The following is a 14053-nucleotide window of genomic DNA, read 5'->3' as shown; positions in this document are numbered from 1 at the left end:
ATAACAAAATTTAAAGACAATAAAGGAAACAGAAGTGAGAGATGATAATGTAGAAGTTGAACAGCACTCAACCCAGCTCTGCTATATCCACAGTGCTCTTGATAGCATTCCCAACATCCACTGCTGCTCCCTTCTAAATTGAACTGTGAGTGTTAAAACACCCAAAACCACACCATACACAAAAAACCTGGTACAATCCAATGTAAAGGCTGCCAAGAAGCAGCGCCTGCTGAAAGTCCTGTCAAACCTCCCCTCATGGATGCCTCAGCATGTAGGACATGTTAAGCTCTGCACATCACACAGACTGGCACAGATCCTGAGGCTCCCACGCTTCTCTTCCAGCAGACAACACAGAGCAGGGCTCCCTAGATAGTCTAGAGCAGTATTTTAGTGTAAGCAAAGCTAAAATTATAGCAAGCTGTATAATTTGGTGGGTACCTCTGAAAGAAACCCAGAAAGCTCAGAGGAATTGTTTGAGCTAAGTGTGATCAGAAGAAGCCACAGTGCTGCTTATTTCCTGCGGCAGTAAAGGCATTCCTGGTGCTCCATGGGGATCTCTGGGTGAGGCAACAGAGCTTCTTCCAGCTCCCCTGCAGCACAGCAAAGAGAGTAAATGTGGGCAGTGAGGGCAGCTTCTTTCTCAGCAGCTTTCTGAGGCTGGAGAAAGCACTTCCAGCCAGGTTTGCAGCCAAGCTCAAAGCTCTGGCTCCACATTCCACTCTCTGTTGACTCTCTTGGAGCTCGACATGAGGGAGAACAGGGAACAGATCCCACAGAGTTGTTTTAGCAACCTGCCCCTACCCTGATGCCCAAAGTAGACATGGAGGCACCACACAACGAAAATAAACTCCCATTTTCCTGTGCCAGAGTATCACAGGGAAAGCTGCCAGCTTTTCCACTCCAGAAAGGTTTCCCATCCTGAGGAGGAGCGATATAGCAGACAGGAGAACACAGACAGCAGCCTGGAAGCAGGGGGTCAGTGCCTGCAGTTTTGCATGGAGAATGAAGGAGGGATTTGTGCCTGACACTCATGAAAGGAAAAGCAAAAGGAAGGTTTAAAAACATGAAAAAACCCAGACCACATTTAATGAGAGTCCATGAATACAGAGTGGGGAAAGAGAGGGTTGGCTTCTGACTCAGGTTTTTGAGTTCTTTGGACCAACAGCAGTGTAACTCTCATAAACATCACAAAAGCAAAGCAGGAAGGAGTTTTAAGGATAGACCTCTCAACACAGTCTGGGAATCACTCAGCTTTGCTGCCCAGAATGTGACCACGTCACTGTCGTTTCCGTGCTCTGAATACACAAGAAGGAAACCTGCAGTGGTGTGAAGGGGCCCAGGGCATCTCCCGGTGTCCTTGTGCTCTCAGGAGGGAACAGATGGAGTGCTGCAGGCTACGAGTTGCTACTGCAGCCCAGCTCCTTTAAGGAAGACAAATTTGAAGGAAATGCTGAAGGTGATATACCATTAGTACCCTGGTCCTTAACCCTGGGGACAACCCGAGGTAGGATTTGTTTCATAAAGTCTTAAAGGCATTTGAGTTTAAAAGCATTTCTATCTGTCAACACATTCAAGTACATGATCAGAGGCAATAGCATTCCGTGACTCCTGTGCAAATCTCTGCACAGTGTGCAAGGGTTTGTCCTCCTGTGCTGAATACAAGGGATTTCTGCATGATATTTGTAAGCCTGTAACTCAGGCAGCAATTTAATTCCATCCTGCTTTTCTCACCTAACCTCTGGAAGATAACTTCTTTTTTAGAGTTATTTACCTGTAGTGGGGAATACACGGTCACACAAACACATCCGTCTGGGTAGGAACATCAGGGAGGAACTGTTAAGATTTGCTGACAGCTGAAAAGATCTGAGCAATCCAAGTGGAAAGGGTTGAATGGAGAAAAATGATTGTGCCAGGGGGGGTGGTAAACACAGGATGGGTGCTGCAGTGAGGGAAATACACCCCTAAAGGAGGAAAATTTGTTTCACAGGGACCAAAGGTTATAGAACTGAGTCACAGAATCCCAGAATGGCTTAGGTTGGGAGGGACCTTAACATTCATCTCATTCCAACGCCCTACCATGGGCGGGGACATCTTCTCCACAGAAACTCTGAATTATTTGCAAGGTCCTTTTCCCAAGTGTTTGGACAATGCTCTCAGACTGGAATTCACACTGGAATTTTTGGGTCTTTTTGGTGGCTGCCCCATCCCTAGGAGTGCCCAAGGCCAGGCTGGATGGGGCTTGGAGCAACCTGGGCAAGTGGAAGGTGTCCCTGCCCATGGCAGGGGTGGAACCAGATGAGCTTTAAGGTCCCTTCCAACCCAAACCATTCTGTGATAAATACAGCAAAGAGTGGACGTTTCAGAGCTCTGTGTTGCAAATAAGAGGAGGTGGCCACAGGACCTGATTGCTACTGGAATATTGTGGTTTAAGAACTGACATATGAACACGTTTCTTCATTGCTCAAAATTAAGGTGATGCAGTGCAAATATTTTAGCCCAAATTGCTCTAATCAAAAAAGAAAAAAAAAATCCCACAAAAACCAGACCTCTTTCCCTGAACAAGAAAAACAACAGCACTAAAGCAATTTAGAACAGAAAACACACGCCCCAGCAAACAGCACTGCTTGAAAAGAATTTTGAGAGTTTTTGTTATAGAATAAAAATATCCCACCAGTTCTTTTTTTTTTTTTTATGTTCTGACATTGTACCTTTAATGATGTTACCTTTGCTTAACACACCTGGAGCACAGACAATGCTCTGCCTTCCCCTCTCTCGATAACCAGCACTTGTTTTTAAACACCTCAGGGTTTCACTGCCAAGGGACACCCCTGTGACAGACAAAAGGCCAGAATGACAAGCAGATAATGATTGTGCCTTCAGCACACAGGTACATTCCTACAGCCTAAAGAGGACTTTAACAAGGTAAAGTCACTTCTAGCACAGGCCACCACGGGCAGGTTTGGAGATTATTTCTTATTATAAGCAAGAGCATCTTTTACACTGGGACAGGCAGGGACAAATAGGGACAGACAAACTATTGCTCGTATAAATTAATTAACCAAGTCTGAAACCCCAGGAGTGCTGACACCAACCTGGGAGCCTCAGTCCCATGGGTGCCAGTGGAAAATTCTATATAAATGCCTGATGGGTTGCAGCGTAACACACCAATAATCATATGAAGCACCTGTTTGCACAGAGTCTGCTTCCAACTCTTTTACGCTGAGCTATTTACTTCTGTCTGAAAATAAGTAAATATTTGCTCTGCTGTGCCAGCTGGATCAGGGGAAAGCTCTGAACTGCCTCTGCTAGACAGGAGAAGGCTGGCAGAAGGTGCCTATCTGGAGTTCACATACACAACATTAATTGGAAGCAACAACTATTGAAAACAGCTTCAGAACAGAAAGGGGAACAACAAAAGTAGATATAAAATTCATTTTCACTCTGCAGATTTTATGTCAGGCGCTGCAAATTTCATCTTTTAACTCTGTGGTTCCTGATTTCTTTAGAAGAGAGGACAAAAACCAGAGTCAGAAAAGCTGAATTTTGACAAAGGAAAGGGAAGTTTTATAACTGAAACTTGTATGAGTGCCTTGTCTGATTTTGAAGGAACAGATAATGTACATGCTGAGATGTGATGGGAATCAGTGTTTACAAGAAACTTAACTCTTATCACCTGAAACCCCTTCCATCACCACAGATCAAATTATGGAATGAAAATTCAACACTTCACAACTGGATTTTAATCTGTTGCTCCTATCAGACAACAACTCAGACGACATTTGGGCAATCTTAGAGCAGCAACTGCTTTGTCTGAGCTGCCACAAGACAGTTTTAATTCCATATGAAATAAAAAACCATCACAGTTCTAGACCTCCTTTCAGGCACAGTTTCTTTAGTGAAATGGGATTCTTTCTGTCCAGGAAAAAGAATCATGTGGATCTTTTCCCAGAGGAATGTGTTGTGAATGTAAACATAAACACTGTAGCAAAGGGACCTATAGAACAGCAGGTGGAAAGATTTATTCCTGTAATAGGTTAAAAAATAATCCATCTGAAGGGGATAAAACCAATTGTGAAGAACTTTTTTTATACAAATACAGTAGTTCACACATAGCATTGCCTTTGAAGCAGTATTCCTTGTCTTAAATTCAGCATCCCACTCCTCTGCCTCAGTCCCTCCCCTGTTAAAACAGCCAACTTCATGTCAACAGTTTATCATCTTATTAAAAATGTTATTAAATAAAGTTATCACTTGAAGGCTTTATCTTCCAAGTGGCGGAGTTCCTTGATATATAATCTAATCCTCCAGGCTCACCAAAAAATTTCGTCAAACTTCATTAATGGACAAATCAATTTCTGCTGGTTTGGATCTATTTGTAAGACCTGCTTCCCTCCTGGTTTGTTTTTATGTTTTTTTTTCTTTCTTCTCTAGTGAATGCTAGAAAACATCTCCACGTGCCACAGGGAGGAAATGACGGCGTTCAGGCTTTCACATTTTGTTATCTTGTGAGTTGTGGTCGCGCTTTAAATCCCCTTCGGATGGTCTCTGCACCAAGATTTGAGTTTAATAATTTGAAGGATTATTGGCAGCTGAAATGAGGATTTGTGGATCCTGAGCAAAATGCATTGTAATAACAACTGTCAGGCTGATTTGAATGCTCAGGCCTCTAAGTCTCCCCAGCAATACTGGAGTACTTTGATGCAGTCACAGCTATGGTCTGTACTTCAGTATTATTTCTGACGTCATAAAAAATTCCACTGCTTCACAGTTTCAAGAAAACCAGCCAAATTAAAAAAAAAGCCAAAGAAAAAAAGCCCAAAGCTTTTAAGCTTTTAGCTTACAAAACTAAAAAAACCAAAAGAAGTTAAAAGGAGTTGAAAGCATTTCCTTTTCCTCACTGAGCTCAGTTGAATAACAAATAATTAAAAGGGTGGCTAGGTGTCTAAACCCCAATCCAGTCCTGGGGCCATGGCAGTCAGCTGGATCACAAATCCAGGGCCTGGGGAGATCAGGGGTCTTTGCTTCTCCACCTGTGCAATGGTAAGTGCAAAGGGATCCCAGAACTCCCCAAAGGGCAACAAGAGCCCTGCTCTGGGTTTGTCATGTTCAGGTACTGCCTTTAACAGGTGGCAGAAATGCCCACGGACAGAACAGCTGGCTAAAAATGACTTTTTAAAGTCCATTTTTAAGCTCAAACAATATGAAAATGCCATGTGCTTGTGCAGCCAGCCAGCCACCCCACTGCAAACCAGGTTCTGCACTCTCATGCTCCATCTGCTGGTTCTGCAACACGATTTAAGATACCAACGTGCCTTTTTTTTTGTCCCCCAGCTGTGCAAAACCCCTGCTCATCTGGCTGAGTTGCCAAGTGTTAAAGAAGAAGTCATGTTCATCTCAACATTTCAGAGTCCACTGGGGAAAAATAAAAGGGTAAAATATTTATGACAGAATGTAAACAAGCTAAACATGTAAGGAAGAAAACTGTTCCTAAATGTCTTGCAAATGCCTTAGAGTTAAAAGCCTTAGCATGGTAAAAATGTAGTGCTCTCTTCCATTTTGCTTCTGCCTGGCTTTTGTGCTCTATGTTAAAGCATCCATGAAAGCCAATTAATGTGCATTTTATTCTTTGAAACGTTTAAAATTGGCCACTTTCAGCGTATAAACTCTCAGCATCACTTATTATTTGAGTGCTTTTCAATGCAGACTTGTGTGTGTTAACAACACGTTTGAAAACGAAAGTCATTTATGTTTCAGCTGCCTTTGGAAAAGCAACAAGAGAAACACAAGCAGGAAGCAACGTTTGTCCCAGGACAAAGATGAGATCATGACTATGCAAATCCTTAATGGATGCTTTGCAAGGCTGGCTCTGTCACTGATTCCCAGGATGAGCTATGGCACAGAGGAGGCAAAGCCACCTCCCTCTGGTCCTCCTCACTCCCGATTCAATGGGTAACACATACACTGCAGGAACACGCACACAGCATCCTCCTTCCCCAGTTTCCTCCCACTAAACTGGGCTTTTCACACTCAGATAAAGCCACAGCTGGAAACGATCATCTCAGCGCACCCTCGGAAAACCAACAGAAGCAGTAATAACATGGTAATAAGGGACGAGATTTTATGAAAGATGCCTCATAACTGAAGACTAAAAGACACCATGCAATTTAAATAAAATTGCTTTTAGCAGGGGACTGAGTGACAATGGAGGGAAAATGCCTGGCCTGTTTTTGCAAATGGTGGGGTAGATTTTCAGTGGGTGTAAAATGCTGACTCGGGCAAAGCAGTGCCAGGTTTGCACGAGCTAAGGATACAGCCCTGTGCAGTCACATTTTTAGGACCCCACTGGAGAAACCCTTAAATTGAGAATGCTGAAATGAAGCTTCACAAGCAAGTAGGGAAGAAGTTATTAACACATCAAATATCTGCTTATGTTGCTTCCCTCCCTGTACAATTCTGTTAAGTGAGCTGAAAAGAGGAAACACACAATTACCCGAAAGCACACAAGAAAACTCAAACAACATCGTGTTGTGCACAAAGCACCCAGTTCCCTGATTAACCCAGGCTGGCTTGGTAACACAGCAGCTGAGGCAATTTTGGGTTGGTTTCTCTGGGCGCCACTTGTGTCCAAGCTCCAGTCCTGAATATCTGGAATCATTCATGTGGGCCTGTCCTGTCAGCGACCTCGTACAGAGCCTCCATGTGTGCCCAGCATATTTCAAACAGAATCACAGCATCGCTGAGGTCAGAAAAGACCTCCAGAGTTCATCAAGTCCAACCTGTGACCGATCCCCACCTTGTTACCCAGCCCAGAGCACTGAGTGCCACGGCCAGCTGTTCCTTGAACACCTCTGGGGATGGGGACTCCACCACTCCTTGGTCAGCCACTTCCAATGTTTAACCATCCTTTCTGGGAAGAAATTCCTGCTGCTGTCCACCCTGAGCCTCCCCTGGCCCAGCCTGAGGCCATTCCCTCTCCTCCTGTCCCTGTTCCCTGGCAGCAGAGCCCGACCCCCCCGGCTGCCCCCTCCTGTCAGGGACTTGTGCAGAGCCACAAGGTCCCCCCTGAGCCTCCTTTGCTCCAGGATGAGCCCCTTTCCCAGCTCCCTCAGCCACTCCTGGGGCTCCAGACCTTTCTCCAGCTCCATTCCCTTCTCTGGACACGCTCAAGCACCTCAAGCTGTAGAAATACATCCTTGAAAAACTGCAGCAAAAATCCAGCTGGTTTGTATTCCCTCCAAATTTGATTCAAACCCACTCTTCCCTTAGAAGAGCAGTGTGCACACAGCAGATGTTCAGCTGCCTCACATCTATAACACCACAAATTCAAGCAGTGCTCGAGGATTTTTCTGAGTCCAACAAAACAGAATGGGGCTTTGTTGGTTTTGTTTCAGGCTTTTTTGTTTTGTTTTCTCCTCTCTCCTTTTCTATTTTTGCCTCTCCAGATTAAGAATAGCTGTTTGGGATGAAGCCTGGACAGAACTCAGGAGACAAGGAACATCAAAAAGAACAGTGTCCTAAATTCAGCTGGTGTGAAAGCAAGAGCTGGGAAGGTTCACTTCTTTTAGGAGAAGTTGTGAAATCCCACCATTAGTGAGAACAGTTCTTGGCATAAGAGCCTTATGCCTTTATGGAAGCTGTCATCTTCCTGACCAGCCTGCCCACTCCAAAAATAATGCTAAATTCAAACCACATTCTGGAAAAGTATTAAATTAAACAGCAACAGCACCAGGCAGAAAGAGTGTGATGTGGAAATTAATAATTAGACTTCCTCCTAAACAATAAAAATAAAAATAATTTAAAAAAAAAACCATTTCTGGATAACAAACTGCCTTTGCAGATAAAAAAGTAAATCCCTAGAATTTAAATCCATCATGAACAAAATCCCTCTGGAAAAAAAAAATCCAGACCAAAGCATTATTATGGCTGGCTTTATATTCAGAACTGTATTTACGCAGACTAAGATAAGGGCAATCAATCCCCAGGCCTCAGGACAAAAAGCTGATCTTCTGCAAGGATCAGGATAAAGAAAATTCCTCACCATATGTCCTGTGGTTAAAGGCAATAGGGGACGTGCTTTGTGAGACTCGGCAATGTTCAGGGATTGCTCAGTGCTGGAAACAAAGATCAGATTTATGGCACACTGATGTGCTCCAGCAGTAAATCCCAGCCTCGCCTCTGCACGTTGCTGCTTTCCCACACATGGAATTTAGTGCCTGAACTTTGGATGGATCGCAGCCTCACACCAGACCAAGGATCCTGTCAGCTCCAACAGTTTGGCTTTTCAGGAGTCCTGTGTTCCCTCAGTCACTCAAAATGCACCAAAACACTCTGCTCCCCCTTACCATTTAATCTCCTCCCAGATTCTTTCTGTCCCATACAGGTTGTCCCTGTTGTTATGTCTCAGATTACAGAGCTGCTTCTTCTTCCAATTCTTTTCCAGTAAATAATTCACAGATCCAATCTATCCTCTATTCTCTGAAAGGTGTCTTTCCAGGGCAACCACATTTCTACAGCCAACACATACATAACTTGATCCTGATGGTTCCTCAAAGGGACACCTTTTGCCTGGGTGAAACCAGCTGTGACTTGAAGAGAAACCAGAAAGACATTTTCATCAAGAAATACATCACCTTTTCTTTTTTTCCCATGTTTTTCACTTGTTAATTAAAGGGTAGCTGTTGTCTTTCTACTCTGACAAAGAATAAGTGAGGACGGGGAAGGAATAAAGAAGAAACCAAGATCTATTTATCTATTTAATCAATTTTGCAGGGAAAAGTCATCATCTTGCATGCAAAGGGACTTAATCCGTTAGGATGAAGCCTCTGTCTTTCAGCAATGCTACCAGGCTGTTTCCAAGCACAAACTGGGAATCAAGGATCAAAATGAAGGAATATTGTATTTCTGTAATTCTAATCCCTCTGGCTCACATGCCAAAGGCTATTTGAGGTGGAATGAAAACAGAGCTTCAATCATCAAGGTAAGAAATGTTCCTGGAATGAGTACCAGTCTCACAGGCTTTGGGGGATCCACAGACCCAAACTCAGACCCGAGGATGAGCCATTCCCAAGGCTGCCAGAGCTCCAGGAGCGTTTGGACAGCGCTCCCAGGGATGCCCAGGCTGGGGTTGTTGGGGTGTCTGTGCAGGGCCAGCAGCTGGGCTGGATGATCCTGTGGGTCCTTTCCAGCTCAGGATATTCTAGAATTCTATGGTAAAGTTTTCCTTCACTTGCTAAAAAAGCCTCTATTTCCCCCACCATCTCCATTTAAAGTTACAGGAGACTGGAGCCAAGAGTTAAAATTTAATGTTAATAGGGGAAATTAATGCATCTTTCAGCACAAGGCTTAGAGTGGCTCCAAGTCAAATTAAGTCTGTGAATCAGTGGTTTCAATAATACCAAAAACTCACTTGTACAGAACACTCTTTCAAATCACTTGATATGCCTTTTGTGCAATGCTTTGAATCATATATCTGAGTTTTAATTTGTTTTTTTTATTATAAGCTTGAGGAAAAAAAAAGAAGGCAGTAGGGTGGCAACCTTGAATCTTATTTTTCAGCATCAACATGTGAAAGTTTCCTATTTAATGGGAGATATCACCTTAATATTAAACCAGAAAGAAGTGGTTTTGAACTCATACTCAGCGCACATACTTGTGGTTGTTCAGTTCATACATTTCATAACAGTGGGCAAATACCTCCTTTTCTAACACCTGTAATAGAGCAGAAGACAGAAATATTTCTATGAATTTGGAACTCTTCTCTTAAACCAACACAAAATGGCAAAAGCTGCTTACTACTGGTAAACTTCACTAGATTTCGTGGCAACAAAGTACCTGTTAACAACCAGAGGAAAAGGTTTTCCAGCCACTTGGTAACATCATATCGAACTCAGAATGTTCAGATCATTTGCATTTGTATCAGCCACTTTATCCAGACTATTTTTAAAAGGAGTATTGAATTCAGCCCCATCATTCAAGACTAACTTTTATTTCCCTAGGCCTACACCAAAAATTGAGTATTGATCTTGACAACTGCTCCTTTTTGCAGGAGCTAAATCACCTTGTGCTGATTAAGGCAGTCTCCAGCAGCTCATCCAAAGGGAAAGGCAGCGTGTGAGCCCTGGGAATTTTTCATATGAGGACAAACTTCCTATCACCACAAGCCTGTTCCTTGAGGAATCATTGCCATGTGTTTTCTGGGGGAGATGATGGGGTTTCTCAGGACTTCTTCTCCCCTCCCATTCCTCACCAAACAATTCTCCTGCTTCCAAGCCACAAGGTCATTAAACCATCCCCATTTTACAAGTCACCTGTTGTCATCACCCAAAAGGCAGAGAATTATAAAGTCATCAAGGCTGGAAAAGCCCTCTGAGATCAGGGTCCAACCATTAACCCAACACCGCCTTGTTCACCACTAAACCACATCCACACACCTTGTGAACACTTCCAGGGGATGGATGGCTGCCCCAGCCATATTCCAATGCTTGACACCTCTTTCAGTAAGGATTTTTTTTCCTAATACCCAATTTAAATCTCCCCTAACACAGCTTGAGGCCCTTTCCTCTCCTTCTGCTGCCTGTTCCCTGGGAGCAGAGCCTGATCCCCACCTGGCCACAATCTCTTTTCAGGGAGATTTAGAGAGGGATAAGGTGCCCCTGGGGCTCCTTTGCTTTAGTCTCAACAGCTAATAAAGATCAGCCAATGTTCTAATGAAGCTAATGGGACCTAATGTTCAAGGCAGCTTTTCCAGGCAGTATTTAATCAGGAATAAGTACTGATCACAAAGAAAGTCTTTCCTCTGTCCCTTTATTAATATTCATTTAAATACTACTCTTTGGCCTTGTTTTTCATGTGAGTTGGCCCCACTAGAAGGCAAGCAGTTTTCAGATGAGATTTCCTGCATAATGATGACCTCAAATGCAAACTTTTCCCTTTTTTTCACCCACCAAGGCTAAAAACAACTTTTCCCCTACTCTGCCTTCTGTGGAAACTGAAGAAAGAAAAAAAAAACAAACAACAACAACAAAAAAAGCAGGGGAATAGTCAATAAGCAAAAAGAAAATAAGCCTCAAGCCTCCCAAAGCACACTCTTGTGAACAAAGGCCATGGAACAAGGATTTTAAAGAGCTCTGTTTATCTATAGAGGATGGCTAAAATGCCCCACACTTAGAAAACCAGTGCTGAATACTAGGCACTATTGGGAACTGTGTTCAAACACTCTATTCTAATCCTGTTATCTCCTCAACCTATTATTTTGGGGATAAAAACTAGTATTTCCTATCTATCTTTCCTTTAACCTACCTTCAACCATATGTCTGGTCTTAACCTTAAGCAGTCTCTCTCTTTTCCCCATTCCCTGATGAGCAACTCTTCCCTCTCACTGACACTTTACTGGGTTATGCCTCAAGGTCATTTAATTTTTTCCTGTCCCAAGTAATGACCCTTCACACTCCATGAGAAAAACAAACTCAAATCCAAAACTCAAAGCCCACAACAAACAAACAAAAAAATCATTTGTGCAGCGTTTGCCGTATTTCTGGCAGTTGGCTTTTCCTTGAAGGAGGTAGGCTGGGATGTAATTTTCAGTATTATTTCTATAGATCAAATATTAATCAAGCCTTGTAATGCTGTCCTGTAGGACACCAAAAGTGGGGTAACAGATGCCTGGGTGCATACTGCTAATAGAAACTTAGGTATTGTCCAGTTTAATAAGACTTCTTTATGTTCATTTAGACCTTCCTTAATTACCTGATGGGTTTTATCTAATTAAAACAAACCTTTCAAATCCAAAACCTTTCAAACAACTTCCATTCAGTCTGATCAAAATCTGAAACTAAAGAATGATTTTGGTAAGAGTTGTCAGGATGCCTCAGCTCATCCAGGACCATCCTGGCCATGCTTTTGCTCTGATAGTCAAGAAACACACAGCAGACAAGGGCAACTTTGTAAATGAGCTTCTGTTACTTGAAGTGGAAGAGCAGCATGATCCTTCCCAAATCTTTTCATTTTTATCTCTAAATAAGAATCTCATTACAATCTGTTCTTAAACTGAAAGCTATGCCAGCAGTTACTCAGCCTCTCCAGAACAAAAAATATACAGTCTCTATGTGAAAAGAGCCTTGAAGAGCATTCAGTACAAGGGATATTGACTTCCCTCTCTTAGGAGGTTGCAGCCACCTTCTGCTTATCGTTACACTAATTTCTAGCAATTTAAATAAGTAAATACTCCTCCAGCACAGGTGATATTGTCTACTCTTACTCCTGCAGTCCGTTTTGTTACCTTTATTTGTGGGCTTAATAAACACAGCACAACTCTGAACAGCGCAGTAAAACTGGGCAGCTCCAATCACCTACTGATTGCATACAAATGTGTAGGAGTTTGGTACTTCTTTCTTGCTCAGAAAAGGTAAAGACAAATAATAAAACAACAACAACAAAAAAAAAAAATCACGTGAAAAAAGCAGTATCGCTCATCCCTCAACTATTTTAAAACCCCTCAATTTTCCCTGATGTCATTCTTTAGGTACTCTTAGGAAAATCAAGGCAGCAGAGCTGTTTTCTCAGCTCAGCACATTTTTGAAAATCTTCACCGTGAAAGTTTTGTGTAATTACCCTCAAAATGGTGTTCTGAAGGAGTTCCACGACGTATGGAAATTGGGATAATGAGTTGCATTTTCTTGTCTCTCATTTCAGTTGGCATTTGGTGAAATTGTACATCTTTATCTATTAAGTCTCTCCCTTCCTCCTGGTCCTCACTTAGATCAAGACCATTACAATTTCTCCCAGCCAGTGCCATAAACAAAACACAAATGCCATCGCCATCAATCTCAACAAGGCCTGTATGACAGCTAACATTAACAGAATGACCTTCTCCAGTTAGATTTTCATTAGCAAAACAGGATGGAAAACAGAAAGTGCCTCAGCTTTGCCAATTTGAACAGATTATCTACGTCATCCTTCTCAATGTCAGTCAATACCTGAGCTGGGCAGGAAACTCAGCAATTTGGGGCATAGGACAAGACAATATTATGCACAAAGCGAGCATTTTTTTTTACTTTAACCCCTGAATTAAACCAGCATTCTGTACAGGTAAGGCAGAGAAGTTTGCAAGTTTGGCTGCTGCAGAGAGTGTGACTGCCAAGTGACAACACATCCACTCCAGACCAAATCTGAGCACGTCACGTTTCCATTTGCAAATGCACAGTCCCAGGCCAGGCCTGCAGTGACTTCTGATGATGGCAGAGAATTTGACCACATTAGGGAAGCAGAAGAAAGCCAGAAGGTGAGTAGCAGAACATGTGCCAACTTCCCAAACAGGCCAGGACATCATCCACGTCACTTCCATGCCTTCCACACAGCTGCAGCAAAGCCTCTGTCTGTGTCCTACCCAAGGACAGGTGCTGAACAAAGCAAACAGGGCCTCGTGCTCAGATTTATTTATTTTTAACCAAATCTTCTCAAAGGGGCACTAAATGTTCACTAATTTACAACCTGCATAATAAAGGATGTGCCACCCACAACACAGTCAGCCTGCCAGGGTTCCACTCATGGAAGAGAAAGAGGATGTTGCTGGAAATGTTCCTGCTATGAAGTGGATGAGGAACACCAATACTGCACTGCTTAGTCCCATCCCAGGATTATGTTGGCTGTTCTGAATGCCTTCTTCCAACTTCAGATTTGCTATTTGATCAGAAAGAGTAACAGGAAGCAGAATGTTCTTGTAAGTTTTTCACTACCTAAATCCACATGTTGCAAGCCACTAATTTGTGGGGAGGGAAAGAAGGCTGTGTCAAAAGGAGAGCAGCCTTTTAGTGCCTGTTCTTTGTTCATACCACAGTGAGGACCTTGCAAAAATTACAAAAATGAGAGAGAATGAAGTTTTGTGGTGGAAAAAAACCGTGAGGGAGAAAAGTGCTTTGCTCATCCCCTTGCCAGGCACAGGGCTTGATTTCCCTTAATGGCTAATGATTAATGTATGACAACAGGATGAATAGCCAATACATCTGAAAGATGAGCAACATCATCCATCAGTTTTTCACAGTCCAACATGGCTTAG

At 42.9% G+C, this 14053-nt stretch overlaps 1 protein-coding gene across 12 annotated transcripts in view; it reads right to left on the bottom strand.

The window, feature by feature from the left end:
- PTPRT (protein tyrosine phosphatase receptor type T) overlaps window positions 1–14053 on the bottom strand; it is a 430013-nt gene that overhangs the window by 206864 nt on the left and 209096 nt on the right. The window lies entirely within an intron of this gene.

The sequence above is a fragment of the Corvus cornix genome, chromosome 20 (assembly GCF_000738735.6).
Source record: "Corvus cornix cornix isolate S_Up_H32 chromosome 20, ASM73873v5, whole genome shotgun sequence".
Classification (NCBI taxonomy): domain Eukaryota; kingdom Metazoa; phylum Chordata; class Aves; order Passeriformes; family Corvidae; genus Corvus; species Corvus cornix.
Note: the sequence above shows the minus strand (reverse complement) of the source record. Positions and strands in the feature narration are given on the sequence as shown.